The 12500-nt window shown below is 39.0% G+C and overlaps 1 protein-coding gene across 2 annotated transcripts in view; it reads left to right on the top strand.

Moving 5' to 3' along the window:
• Positions 1 to 3478: 3478 nt before the first annotated feature.
• LOC106875592 (ceramide glucosyltransferase) overlaps positions 3479 to 12500 on the top strand; it is a 316652-nt gene continuing 307630 nt past the window's right edge. Inside the window, exon 1 of one of the 2 annotated variants that reach the window (XM_089349636.1) lies at positions 3479 to 4302. The gene's annotated coding sequence lies outside the window, so the exon portion shown is untranslated. The remainder of the gene's footprint in view (positions 4303 to 12500) is intronic. The other variant, XM_089349637.1, reaches the window with a different exon arrangement.

The raw sequence follows: 12500 nt of genomic DNA, 5'->3' as shown, positions 1-12500 counted from the left end.
GTTCATCTGGGACTCTCGACAGGAACAGGTCCAGCCTTGATTTACAAACACCTACACCTACTTTGTGCGGGTTCCTCAGGCTCTTTGTGAGAATATCAAAAAGCTGTGGGTCCCTGAAACCCAGGCTGTTGCAAAATTGGTCCTGAAGCGCGATGGCATTGCTGGGATCTTTGGCACTGTGCAGTGTCGACCCGTTCTGGCATTGGTGTATCTTTCAGTGCCAAAATTTGGCACAATTCCTTCCAGGATCTTCCAGATGTATATTGCTGCATACCACTCCTACCTTCGCTCCAGGGAGTAGAGTCTTAGCTGTTTCAGCCTTTTCCAGTAGCTTTGTAAAGTTTCGCTAGATTGCTTCAAGGTCCGCTGTTAATTTTACACGGTTGGGTGACCATAGATGGGAGCAGTAATCCAGGCGGCTGAGGACGAATGTTCTCCAAAGGATCATCATGGTTTCCTTATCTCTGGTTCTGAATGTTCTCAGGGTTCATATATAGGCGCAGGAGTGACTGAGTGGTAAGAAGCTTGCTTCCCAAACACATGGTTCCGGGTTCAGTCCCACTGCGTGACACCTTGGGAAAGTGTCTTCTACTATAGCTTCGGGCTGACCAAAGCCTTGTGAGTGGATTAATTAGACGGAAACTGAAAGAAGTCCGTCGTATATATATATATATATATATATATATATATATATATATATATATATATATATATATATATATATATATCGATGAGTTCTTGAAACTTGGTTATTTTCCCTAAAACTATATATTTTATATATATATATTATATATATTTTATCTATAAAGCTCAATTTAATTTTAATTTTTTATAAATTGATTTTAATTGAGTTTTTACCTGTAATTTTGGATTTTGTCCCTAATATTATAATATATATATATATAGACATACATATATATATATATATATATATATATATATATATATATATATATATATATATATATATATATATATATATATATATATATATATATATATATATATACATATATATATATATACATATGTATACATATATATATATACATATATATATGTATATTGTATGTATTTGTTATTTGTGTATTTGTTCCCTCCACCATCGTTTGACAACCGATGTTGGTGTGTTTATGTCCCCGTAACTTAGCGGTTCGACAAAAAGAGACCAATAGAATAAGTCCTAGGGTCGATTTGTTCGACTAAAGGTGGTACTCCAGCATGGCCACAGTCAAATAACTGAAACAAAAGAATATATATATATATATATATTACTAAATGTATATATTCTACTAATACATATATATATATATATATATATATATATATATTCTACTAATACACACATATATATAGATATATATATATATATCATGCACGTACACACGAGCGCGCGCATGTTATTTTTGTGTGCAGTTATGATTTTTGCCCATATGTCTTCAGGATTGTGTGCATTGTTCTGTCTTCGGAAGGCGTATAAGTCTGTAAATGTAGGCAAGTTGCCGAGTGAGAATTTCTTCACCTCTGGATATATTCATTGGTGTTGCGTGATTGTCCTTCATAAGGATTCTAATTCTGGCAAAGGTAATACTTCTATAAGAGTTACTAGGTCATGGTTATGGTTTTGTTGCACACACGCACGTAATAAGTGTGTGTGTATATATGTGTGTGTATATATATATATATATATATATATATATATGTATGTATGTGTGTGTGTGTGTGTGATAACATAAATAATATATAAATATATGCATATATCCATACATATATGTACATACCTACATCTATATGTATACATACATGCATATATGGGTACAGGACATCACAATATACATATATATATATATGTGTATATATATATATATATATATATATATATATATATATATATATATATATATAGGCATGGCTTGCTTCCCAACCACATGGTTCCGGGTTCAGTCTCACTGCGTGGTACCTTTGGCATGTATCTTCTGCCATTGCTTCGGGTCGACCAAAGCCTTGTGAGTGGATATGGTAGACAAAAACTGAAAGAAGTCTGACGGGTACATACACACGTGTGTGTGTGTGTGTCCGCTTGACAACCAGTGCTGGTGTGTTTACGGCCCCCGTAACATAGCACTTCACCAAAAAATCGATAGAATAAGCATCATGCTTTTAAAATATTAAGTACTGGGGTCGATTCATACGACTATAAATTCTTCAAGGCGATGCCCAGGCATGGCTGCAGTGTTGTGGGAAGTAGCTTGCTTACCAACCAAATGGTTCCGGGTTCAGTCCCACTGCGTGGCACTTTGGGCAAGTGTCTTCTACTATAGCCTCGGGCCGACCAAAGCCTTGCGAGTGGATTTGGTAGACGAAAACTGTATGTATATATATGTATATGTGCGTGTGTATATGTTTGTGTGTCTGTGTTTGTCCCCCAACATCGCTTGACAACCGATGCTGGTGTGTTTACGTCCCGTAACTTAGCGGTTCAGCAAAAAGAGACCGATAGAATAAGTACTAGGCTTACAAAGAATAAGTCCTGGGGTCGATTTGCTCGACTAAAGGCGGTGCCCCAGCATGGCCGCAGTCAAATGACTGAAGTAAGTAAAAGAGTAAAGAATATATATATATATATATATATATATATATATATATATATATATATATATTATCTTATTATTTTTACTGGTGTATTTGGTCTTCGTCTTCGCTAATCGTGCCTTGCGGACATTTATTGTGGTTTTGGAGTCAGGATTTGACTGCTATTTTTTCAGCGTGGTGGTATCTCTTGATACCCTGTATTATAATTTTAAATAATTATTACCTTTGATGGTTTTTATTCCCATGCTGACCACTTGATAAGATCAATATTTTAAATACCGATCTTATCCTTATTTATATAAATATATATATATATATATATATATATATATACGGCCATGGTAGGCACAACCTTGAAGCTTCTTTGTCAAAGAAACCGACGCCAAGCCTGGTAACTTCTGAACTGCTAATTTACGGTGACGTAAACAAACCAGCACTGGTTGTCAAGTGGGAGATGCGCGCGCGCGATTAAACATCGCCGTAGTAATAATTTTAGCGTGTGTGAGCTTTTTGTTTTTGTTCAGCAAACGAGCCGAATTCGTTATATTTGACAGGAAACAGAAAATGTTTTTATTTTTGTTTTAAATCCTTTGGCTTTACGCTGAACACGAGAGTAGAAAGAGAGAAACTTCAAGAAGTGTTGTGATTTGGTAAGAGAGATAGAGGGGGAGGGGGGAGGGGGAGAGAGAGGGGGAGATAGAGAGAAGAATGAGAGAAAGTAGATGAGACAGTAGGAAAGTAGAGAGAGGGGGAGATAGAGAGAAGAATGAGAGAAAGTAGATGAGACAGTAGGAAAGTAGAGAGAGGGGGAGAGGGGGGAGGCAGAGAGAAGAATGAAAGAAAGTAGATGAGACAGTAGGAAAGTAGAGAGAGAGAGAGAGAAAGAGAGTGCGTGTGTGCGCGCGCACGCGTCCGCATGCTGTTGTGTTTTTGTGTGTGTATGCTTTAGCAAAAGTTGTCACCCTTTACTTAGTAAATTTAGTCTTGGAGGAAACATTATTATACTACTACTACTACCACTACTGTCAGCCACCATTACCACCACCACCACTGCAATATTCCTACTACAACTATCACTAAGACGACTACCACTATCTCCAATTATCTTATTCACTGATTTACAATTACAACATATGCAATATAGAAGGCCTGCTGAGTTTACACATACAAGTAACAGATTCACAGTAAAATGTTAGGCTAGCCTCGAGTTGCGAACCCCTAATTCAATTAAACCCCCTTCTTCCCTGTCATCCCGTCCAGTCACTATCGTAGAGTTGTGTATTAACAAATCAGGAAGGGCACCTGTTTATAGGATTCCCTTCTTCATTTATCAACTCTTTTACTTCTGATCTGTGTCAGTTGACTTTTTTTTTCGTAGTCCTTCCATTCATTCGCGCTTTGTTGCTTCTCTGCTTCTCCCCTCTGTTTCTATACCCCTTCCCTGCTCTGTCTATCATCGTCCTTCCTATCATATTTGTTGAAAGAAAATGAGTAAAAGAGAGAGAGAGAGAGAGAGTGCGAAAAAGTGTGTGTGTGATGAGATAATATGCAACAAAATACGAAGAATTTAGTAGAAATACTACACTGTCGTAATACAGACACTCTTTGCTGAATTTTCTATTCATTAATGACAATTAATGTACGTCATACTGGAATATACCGTTTCCTCAGCTTTGGGAATTATAAATATATAAAACTATTTAAAAAGAGGTAAGTGTAATATTTATATTTTATAATACTGTTTGTTTCACCTTTTACGTTTTACGTTCGTACATTTATTGTATTGTCTCTTCGGTCGTTATTTTGAAATCAATCACAAATTATAGCAAATAATAGATATTCATTCGTTCGCCTGTCGTGTCTCTATATTTGTAAAGGAAAGGTATGAACTTCTTCAATGCAATATTTCTTTTTCTCTTTTATAACTTCGGAAGCCTTGGGGCTTACGTGAAGAACATTGCTTCAGAGAAGCATGAACTCTCAAATTTCTTTTCTTATAAATAAAATCGGTAAGTGATATTAATTGAATATAATTTACGTTTAAAGATTACAATTATCTTATTATCGTCTTTTTATTTTATTAGTTTAATTCCTGCCGAAGTTGACTTCGGCTTTCATCCTTGTTGGGTCGATAAAGTAAGTACCAACTTAAATTAGAATCGATATCATTAATTGTACCCCGCTCTTATAAGTTGTAGATAGTGGTCAACTTTACCTTTCAACCTACCGAGATCGATGAAATAGAAACCAGCATGATCTCCTGCAGTCGATATTTTCTTTTTACCCTAATTTCTAGCCTTGTGCTGGAGCGTAAAAGAAAAAAACTATTCAATATTTTGTTCCAGTTCTTAAAGTTCTGAGTTCAAATTCCTCCCAAGTCAACTTTGTCTTTCATCCTAGGACCGGTTAAGTACCGGAGTCGAAGGTATTGACTGTAATCCTACTCCCTAAAACTTCAGGCCTTCTGTCTATATTAGAAACGGTTATTATCGTTGATGTTGTTATTATTAGGCGAGCTGGTAGAATCGTTAGCACGCCGGACAAAATGCTTATAAGCATTTCGTCTGTCTACGTTCTGAGTTCAAATTCCGCCGAGGTCGACTTTGCCTTCCATCCTTTCAGGATGGAACACTGGGGTCGATGGAATCGACTTACTCCCGCCCTTGGAATTGCTGGCCCTGTGCAAAAATTTGAAACATTATTTCATCTTTCCGTAGTTGATAGAATAAAGTATGTGGCTACTACTAGTTTTAGCTGCTCATAGCCCCTCACCCCCAACTAAATTGTAGCCTTATACCTAGTTGAGAAATCATCACCATCATCATTAGTCGTTCTGCAAATATAAAAGAAAACATTACCATTATCATTACTGTTTCTAATCATTTCTCCCTGCCTTCCCCTCATCTTTTTATATAAACCTCCCACACAAATTGTAAACTGTCTTTTTAATGTCCTTCTCATCTGTTGTCCCTGTGGCAAATGAAAGAAATTATCATTATTGTTATTATTATCATCCATAACGTCCCAACTTCCCGTTTCCGTTCCCCTACTAAACACATACATGCTGTTGTTTCTGTAAAGAAAATCTCTACCACAACTACTAAACTACTACAATCAGCTTGACTGTTTTCATCGTCCCAAGCCAAATCATGCATTGCACAAACTACAACCAACATGTGTGCATATAGGTTAGTTTATAAGAAATACTGACTGGTGTGACCGAATAGTAGCGGTGATATGTTCCTTTAAATATGCTTTATAAGAGCTAAGGAGATAAGACAGATAATAAGTGAAGCATGGTGAGAAGCTGGATCTTGTTATTTTTTTCTCGGTACTAATGACCTTTTTTTTTCATCTGCTTCCTTAGTCGTCTTTTCTTATCATCAAAATGAAGGCACTGACATATCGTAGGACAAATTTCTTAAGCACGTTTTGTTACATAGATGTACACATACTACAGGCAAACGTAAACGTACACTATATATATATATATATATATATATATATATATATATATATATATATATACACACACACACACACACACACACACACACACACACATCTACAAGTAGATGTTTAAGCATATAAAACATTTTTATTTACAAAAGCATAAATAAAATGCATATGCATGCGCGCATACATTTATACACATACACACACAAATATATATATGTGTGGTTTGTGTGTGTATTAGAATCTATACATATTGTAAACAGTTATTTATACAAGGAGATACTGTAAGTACTTAGCAGACAGACACACACACACATACATATGTATCGGGTGTGGGAGGGGAATTGTGATTTTTGAAATGCTGTCTTCCTGGCAAAGTCGGGTTCTCCGTCGTTGAAAACAGAATTCCGGGTAAAAAAAAAAAAGAAAAAAGAAACTCTAACGAAAAGAGGGGTGGGGGCGTATTCGACACGTTCATTATACATACATACATGCACACGTGTGTGTGTGTGTGTGTGTTTGCGTATCTGATAAGTGCCAACGCACGAAACTCTTGGCCTTTAAGTCACTGTAACTTCTACCGATTATTAATTTTAAAAAAACGTGTATAAACTCATATTTTGAGTTCCGTTTTTCGTTTGTATCACCAAACATGTATGTGTACGCTCGAACATTGGTTGTATGCTCATTTATTACACATACATACACGTTTAAGGTTACATGTGCTCACTTCCAGTTTACTAAACTATAAACAAATGATGTCAATTTATGTGGATGGACATTTGTGACAAACGGAACCGTGCAATGATCGAGTAGCCGTGTGAATCCTAGCTTTTATTCAAACAGTGTACCCAAGACTACATTATCCGTATTTCAGACAGTAGGGAGGGATTTTGTGGGAGATTAGTTTGTTATTCTCGTAAGACGAATGACCACGTAACTGACTCGCCAAAGGCTCTCTTGTACTCTGTGGAGTAGTTTACAGAAAAGACAAACGAGAAGAACTTGTTTATTTTGGTGCCACGAAAGTAATTAACAGAGCAGATAGTTTGCTAAACGCAGCTTCTCTAGCCGAGGTTTTTAACCAGCCGTGTCGGCGATCAAGTTTCAATTCCCGGGAGAAAAAACATTTTTTAATTTCACTTTATTTCTTGTTTGCTAAGCAAAGAATGAACGTAGTTATATCAGTTATTTCATGTTCTTAATTAAACACGGTGATTACATCTACTTCTTATTTCCCGGTGCTGTTGATTGCTATTAAGTCAGGTAGAAAATTCAGGTACTTCATTCATTCAATATTTGCGTGTGATGATGAGTAAATCTGACACATGACTAAAAGCGGCAGTAAAGCGAGGGTGGGAACACTGGGGTAATTGCCCAGAGCACAAAATTCTTGGGGTGCAAGCTTTCTAAAGGAGAAAACATGATAAAATTTTATAAAATAGCACGCTCTCCCATAAATATTTGTCTTGCCCCGGGGTCTGACAACTCTGGTTTCGCCGCTGGTTTCCCTTCACCGACTTAGTGTTTGGATTTAAATCAATACTATAGTTTGGGTGAACGACTTCGTTTAACGTGACGTCGAATATACGTACCTTTATCGAAGCGTAAATCACTATCATAGCATCTCATGTGTATGAAACTGAGAATATGTATATATGCGTGTGCGTGTTTATGAATGCGTGTGTGTGTGTGTGTGTATCATTTAATAAACATAGTATATATTTTTATGAGCTACTAACAGTTTTATGTGATGAAAACATATCAGACAGCATTTTTTTCACACGCTTGGTGCCTTCACGCAATCCTCAGTCTCCAGACGTGTTACAAATGTAGTCTGAGATGTTCTCAGCACATGAAAAGCTCATAAAGATATATACTGTATTTATTAAATAGTATTTATCTCTTACCAGGTAGAGTACTTTTTTTGTTGCTCACGAAAAAGTACACTATATATATATATATATATATATATATATATATATATATATATATATATATATATATATATGTGTGTGTGTGCGTGTGTATAAATACATATATAAATACAAAATGGGACAAAAACGCAAAACATCCAGATAGACGATACAAAGAAAACAAGGACGGGTCATTCGGAGTTTTCTTTCCTCAGTTGACTTTCAGATTATCTTTGCAATTTCGGTTTGTTATACTCTCGATTGCTCCAATCTGGCCAACCCCAAGGAAAAACTAAGCCAAGAGCATTAGATTCCTTGGAAGAAAGCAGTGAATGTATACGAAAACAAGGACGGAAAAAACGGATAAAGTTACACAAATGCAAATAACAGGACATAGCAACAGGTGTCTTTTGACTAAGGATGAATTAAATTAAGCTGGCGTGTGTATATATGTATGTATGCACGTTTGTTTCTCTGTATGTGTGTGTGTGTAAATATATATATATGCATATGTATATATACAATTCAAATAAATGAGTAAAATTAATGAACAAGAGGACGTGTACAAGAAATGTATTAGCTTGACACTCGGTAAAAAGAGAGAGTTTGATGTTTCAAGCATAGCTCTTCGTCAGAAAGGGGAAAGGTCCAAAGAATGAAAAGAAATCACCAACAGCACATGTACGTATATATATATATTATATGTATCTGTATTAGCATTCTCTAACCTCACCTGGCACACAACCACTTCCCTCATTTCCATTCTCAACTAAAAGGTCTTTCTCTTGCAACTTAATGATCCTGTTGGTGCTGGTGCCACATAAAAAGCACCCATTACACACTGTAAAGTAGTTGGCATTAGGAAGGGCATCCGACCATAGAAACCATGCCAAAACAAACAATTAGAGCCTGGTGCAGTTCTCTGGCTTGCTAGCTTCTGTCCAACCATTCAACTCGTACCAGTGTGAAAAATGCATGTTAAATGATGACGATACGTGACCATCATCCATTTTTCTTTTTCTCGTGTGACCATCTTTCTTTTCCTAAGCAATGTTCTAAGGACTGGACGTCTTCTGTCCCTCTCTTCTATCTTATTTCTTTTTAAAGAAAATATTTCCCCTCGTTCTAGTCAAACGACCCTCTAGTCGGTTTCCTGTCCTGTTTTTGTTCTTATCTTTGACCCTCCATAAAATCCAAAATATATTTTGGAAGTTATGGGAGCAACTGTCTTCGAAGACTCATATTGTCATTGAATACTCAAAATGAGGAGTCGATAGACAGTCGACAACTGATGAAGGGTCGTTCTTTGTGTTACTTGTCCTGTTTTCAATTTTTTTTTCTCATTGTTTGCGTATTTAACTCGCTTGTTTTCGTACTTCATGTTATGTACAGTTGGTGACATCCTGTACCCGCATATGTATATATGTGTGTGTGTGTGTGTGTGTGTGTATATATCATCATCATCAACATCATCATCGTTTAAACGTCCGCTTTCCATGCTAGCATGGGTTGGACGATTTGACTGAGGACTGGTGAAACCGGATGGCAACACCAGGCTCCAATCTAATTTGGCAGAGTTTCTACAGCTGGATGCCCTTCCTAACGCCAACCACTCAGAGAGTGTAGTGGGTGCTTTTACGTGTCACCAGCACGAAAACGGCCACGCTCGAAATGGTGTCTTTTATGTGCCACCCGCACAAGCCAGTCCAGGGGCTCTGGCAATGATCTCGCTCGAAAATCCTACGGGAGCCAGTCAGGCGGTACTGGCAACGGCCACGCTCAAAATGGTGCATCTCATGTGCCACCCGCACAAGAACCAGTCCAGGGGCACTGGCAACGATCTTACTTGGTTTGCCGGGTCTTCTCACGCACAGCACATTTCCAAAGGTCTCGGTCAGTAGTCATCGCCTCGGTGAGGCCCAATGTACGAAGGTCTTGCCTCACCACCTCAGCCCAGGTCTTCCTGGGCCTACCTCTTCCACGGGTTCCCTCAACTGTTAGGGTGTGGCACTTTTTCACGCAGCTATCCTCATCCATTCTCACCACATGTCCATACCAGCGCAATCGTCTCTCTTGCACACCACAACTGATGCTTCTAATGTTCAGCTTTTCTCTCAAGATACTTACACTCTGACGGGTATTCACATTGACATTACACATCCAACGGAGCATACTGGCTTCATTCCTTGCGAGCTTACGTATGTCCTCAGCAGTTACAGCCCATGTTTCACTGCCATGTAGCATGGCTGTTCGTACGCATGCGTCATACAGTCTGCCTTTTACTCTGAGTGAGAGTCCCTTTGTCGCCAGCAGGGAGATAGAAGTTGTTTCCTGTTTGTTTACGGTCTTTATTGCACCTGAATATCTGCCACAAACAAAAACTAACTTGCTAGTTAACCTGCCTTTGATGTTGCTGCACCTCTTATGTGTCCATAGCTTGCACCGGGTACATCTTATAGAGTTACTACCTACTCCTTTTCTACATACTGAGCAGGGCCATCTACCTGAAGGGGTTTGTGTTTTATCTACCTTCCTACTTATTAGGATTTTGGTTTTAGCTAGGTTGACTCTAAGGCCCTTCAATTCTAGACCTTGCTTCCACACCTGAAACTTCTCCTCTAGTTCTGATAGTGACTCCGCAATTAGGGCAAGGTCATCAGCATAGAGGAGCTCCCAGGGGCAACCTGTCTTGAACTCCTCTGTGATTGCCTGGAGGACTATGATAAATAAGAGGGGGCTGAGGACGGAACCTTGGTGGACCCCTACCGCTACCCGGAATTCATTGCTGTACTCATTTCCAACCCTCACCTTACTGGCAGCATCTCTGTACATGGCTCGCACAGCTCTCACTAACCATTCTTCTATCCCAAGTTTCCTCATTGACCACCAGATAAGGGATCGGGGGAACCCTGTCAAAGACTTTCTCCATGTCAACGAAAGCCAGGTACAGAGGTTTATCCTTAGCTAGGTATTTCTCCTGCAACTGTCTCACTAGAAATAAGGCATCAGTAGTGCTTTTACCTGGCACAAACCCAAACTGCATCTCATCTAAATTGATTCGCTCCCTAATTAGTTGGGCTATGACCCTCTCTGTAACTTTCATAACCTGATCTAACAGCTTGATGCCTCTGTAATTATTTGTATCTAAAGCGTCACCTTTACCTTTGTAGCAGTTGACTATGATGCTGCTACACCAGTCATTGGGTATGACTCCTTCGTGTATCACCTGGTTCGTAATACGGGTGACTAGGCTATAGCCAACACTGCCAGATATTTTGAGCATCTCTGCAGTGATTCCTGATGGGCCGGGGGCTTTCCCGGTCTTCATACTCTTAATTGCTTTATCTACCCTGGTACTATCAACTCGGATAGCTGGTCCCTCTATTGGGTCGACATACGGCAGGCTCTCTTTCTCCTATTCATTCTCTTTATTAAGCAATCTATCGTAGTGGCATCTCCAGACCTCTTTCTTTGCATCCTCATTTAGTGCAAGCATACCATCATCCATGCGAACACATTTATCTCCTACAACATCACTATTCTCTCTCCTACACTGTCTTGCAACACGAAATACCTTGAGTCTTTGGTCCTCACGGCGCAGAACATTGGCAAATCTTTCCTTATCTGCTTCCCCTCTGGCTAAATAAACCTGTCGCCTAGCCTCCCTTCTGGCACATTGGTACAATTCCCTGCTACCACCGGTCTTCCAGTCCTTCCAAGCCTGTTTCTTTTGTCTAATAGCCCTGTCTACCTCCTTGTTCCACCACCATGTTACTCTGGGTCGGGAGGGGACCTTACACCACCCACAAATCTGGTCGGTGGCTTTCAACAGGTTGTCCCGCAGAAATCTCCAATTGTCTTCCACGTTGTATGATGCTATATCCCCTTCTATTTCGTTAAATGCTTCAAGTAACTTGTCTCTAAGTCTCTGTCCATTTGCAGGGTCTTTAAGCTTCCACACCCTTCTCCTCCAACCTGTCTAATTCTGAGCACCCATTTTGCCTTGATCCCAAAGTCGCTAACTACTAATCTATGTTGTGGGGTACATTCTTCGCCAGGGTAGGTTTTGGCATTTATAAGCCGCCCTCTTTCCCTATTTCTGGCGAGGATGTAGTCGATTTGGCTAGAGTGTCTGCCGGAGCGGTAGGTGACTAGGTGACTGGCAGGTTTCCTGAAGTTGGTATTGCAGACCATAAGATCGGTTGCATCACAGAACTCCAGCAGTCTGGTTCCCTCCTCGTTGCGGGAACCGAAGCCATAGCCTCCATGTATGCCATGGAAGCCTCCAGCACGACGTCCGACATGACCGTTGAAGTCTCCAGCCACAAAGAGAAGGTCCCTGTCACTCGTCGACGAGGTAGTTTGCAAGAGGGTGTCATAGAATTTGTCTTTCAGACCATCTGGTAGCCCCGGTTGAGGTGCATAGGCTGAGATGACAGTAGCTATTATATGATAGATATATATATATATATATATATATATATAATTTATATCATATATATATATACATATATAATTTATATCATATATATATAT

This window comes from Octopus bimaculoides, chromosome 3, assembly GCF_046866305.1.
Source record: "Octopus bimaculoides isolate indiv1 chromosome 3, ASM4686630v1, whole genome shotgun sequence".
NCBI lineage: Eukaryota > Metazoa > Mollusca > Cephalopoda > Octopoda > Octopodidae > Octopus > Octopus bimaculoides.
Note: the sequence above shows the minus strand (reverse complement) of the source record. Positions and strands in the feature narration are given on the sequence as shown.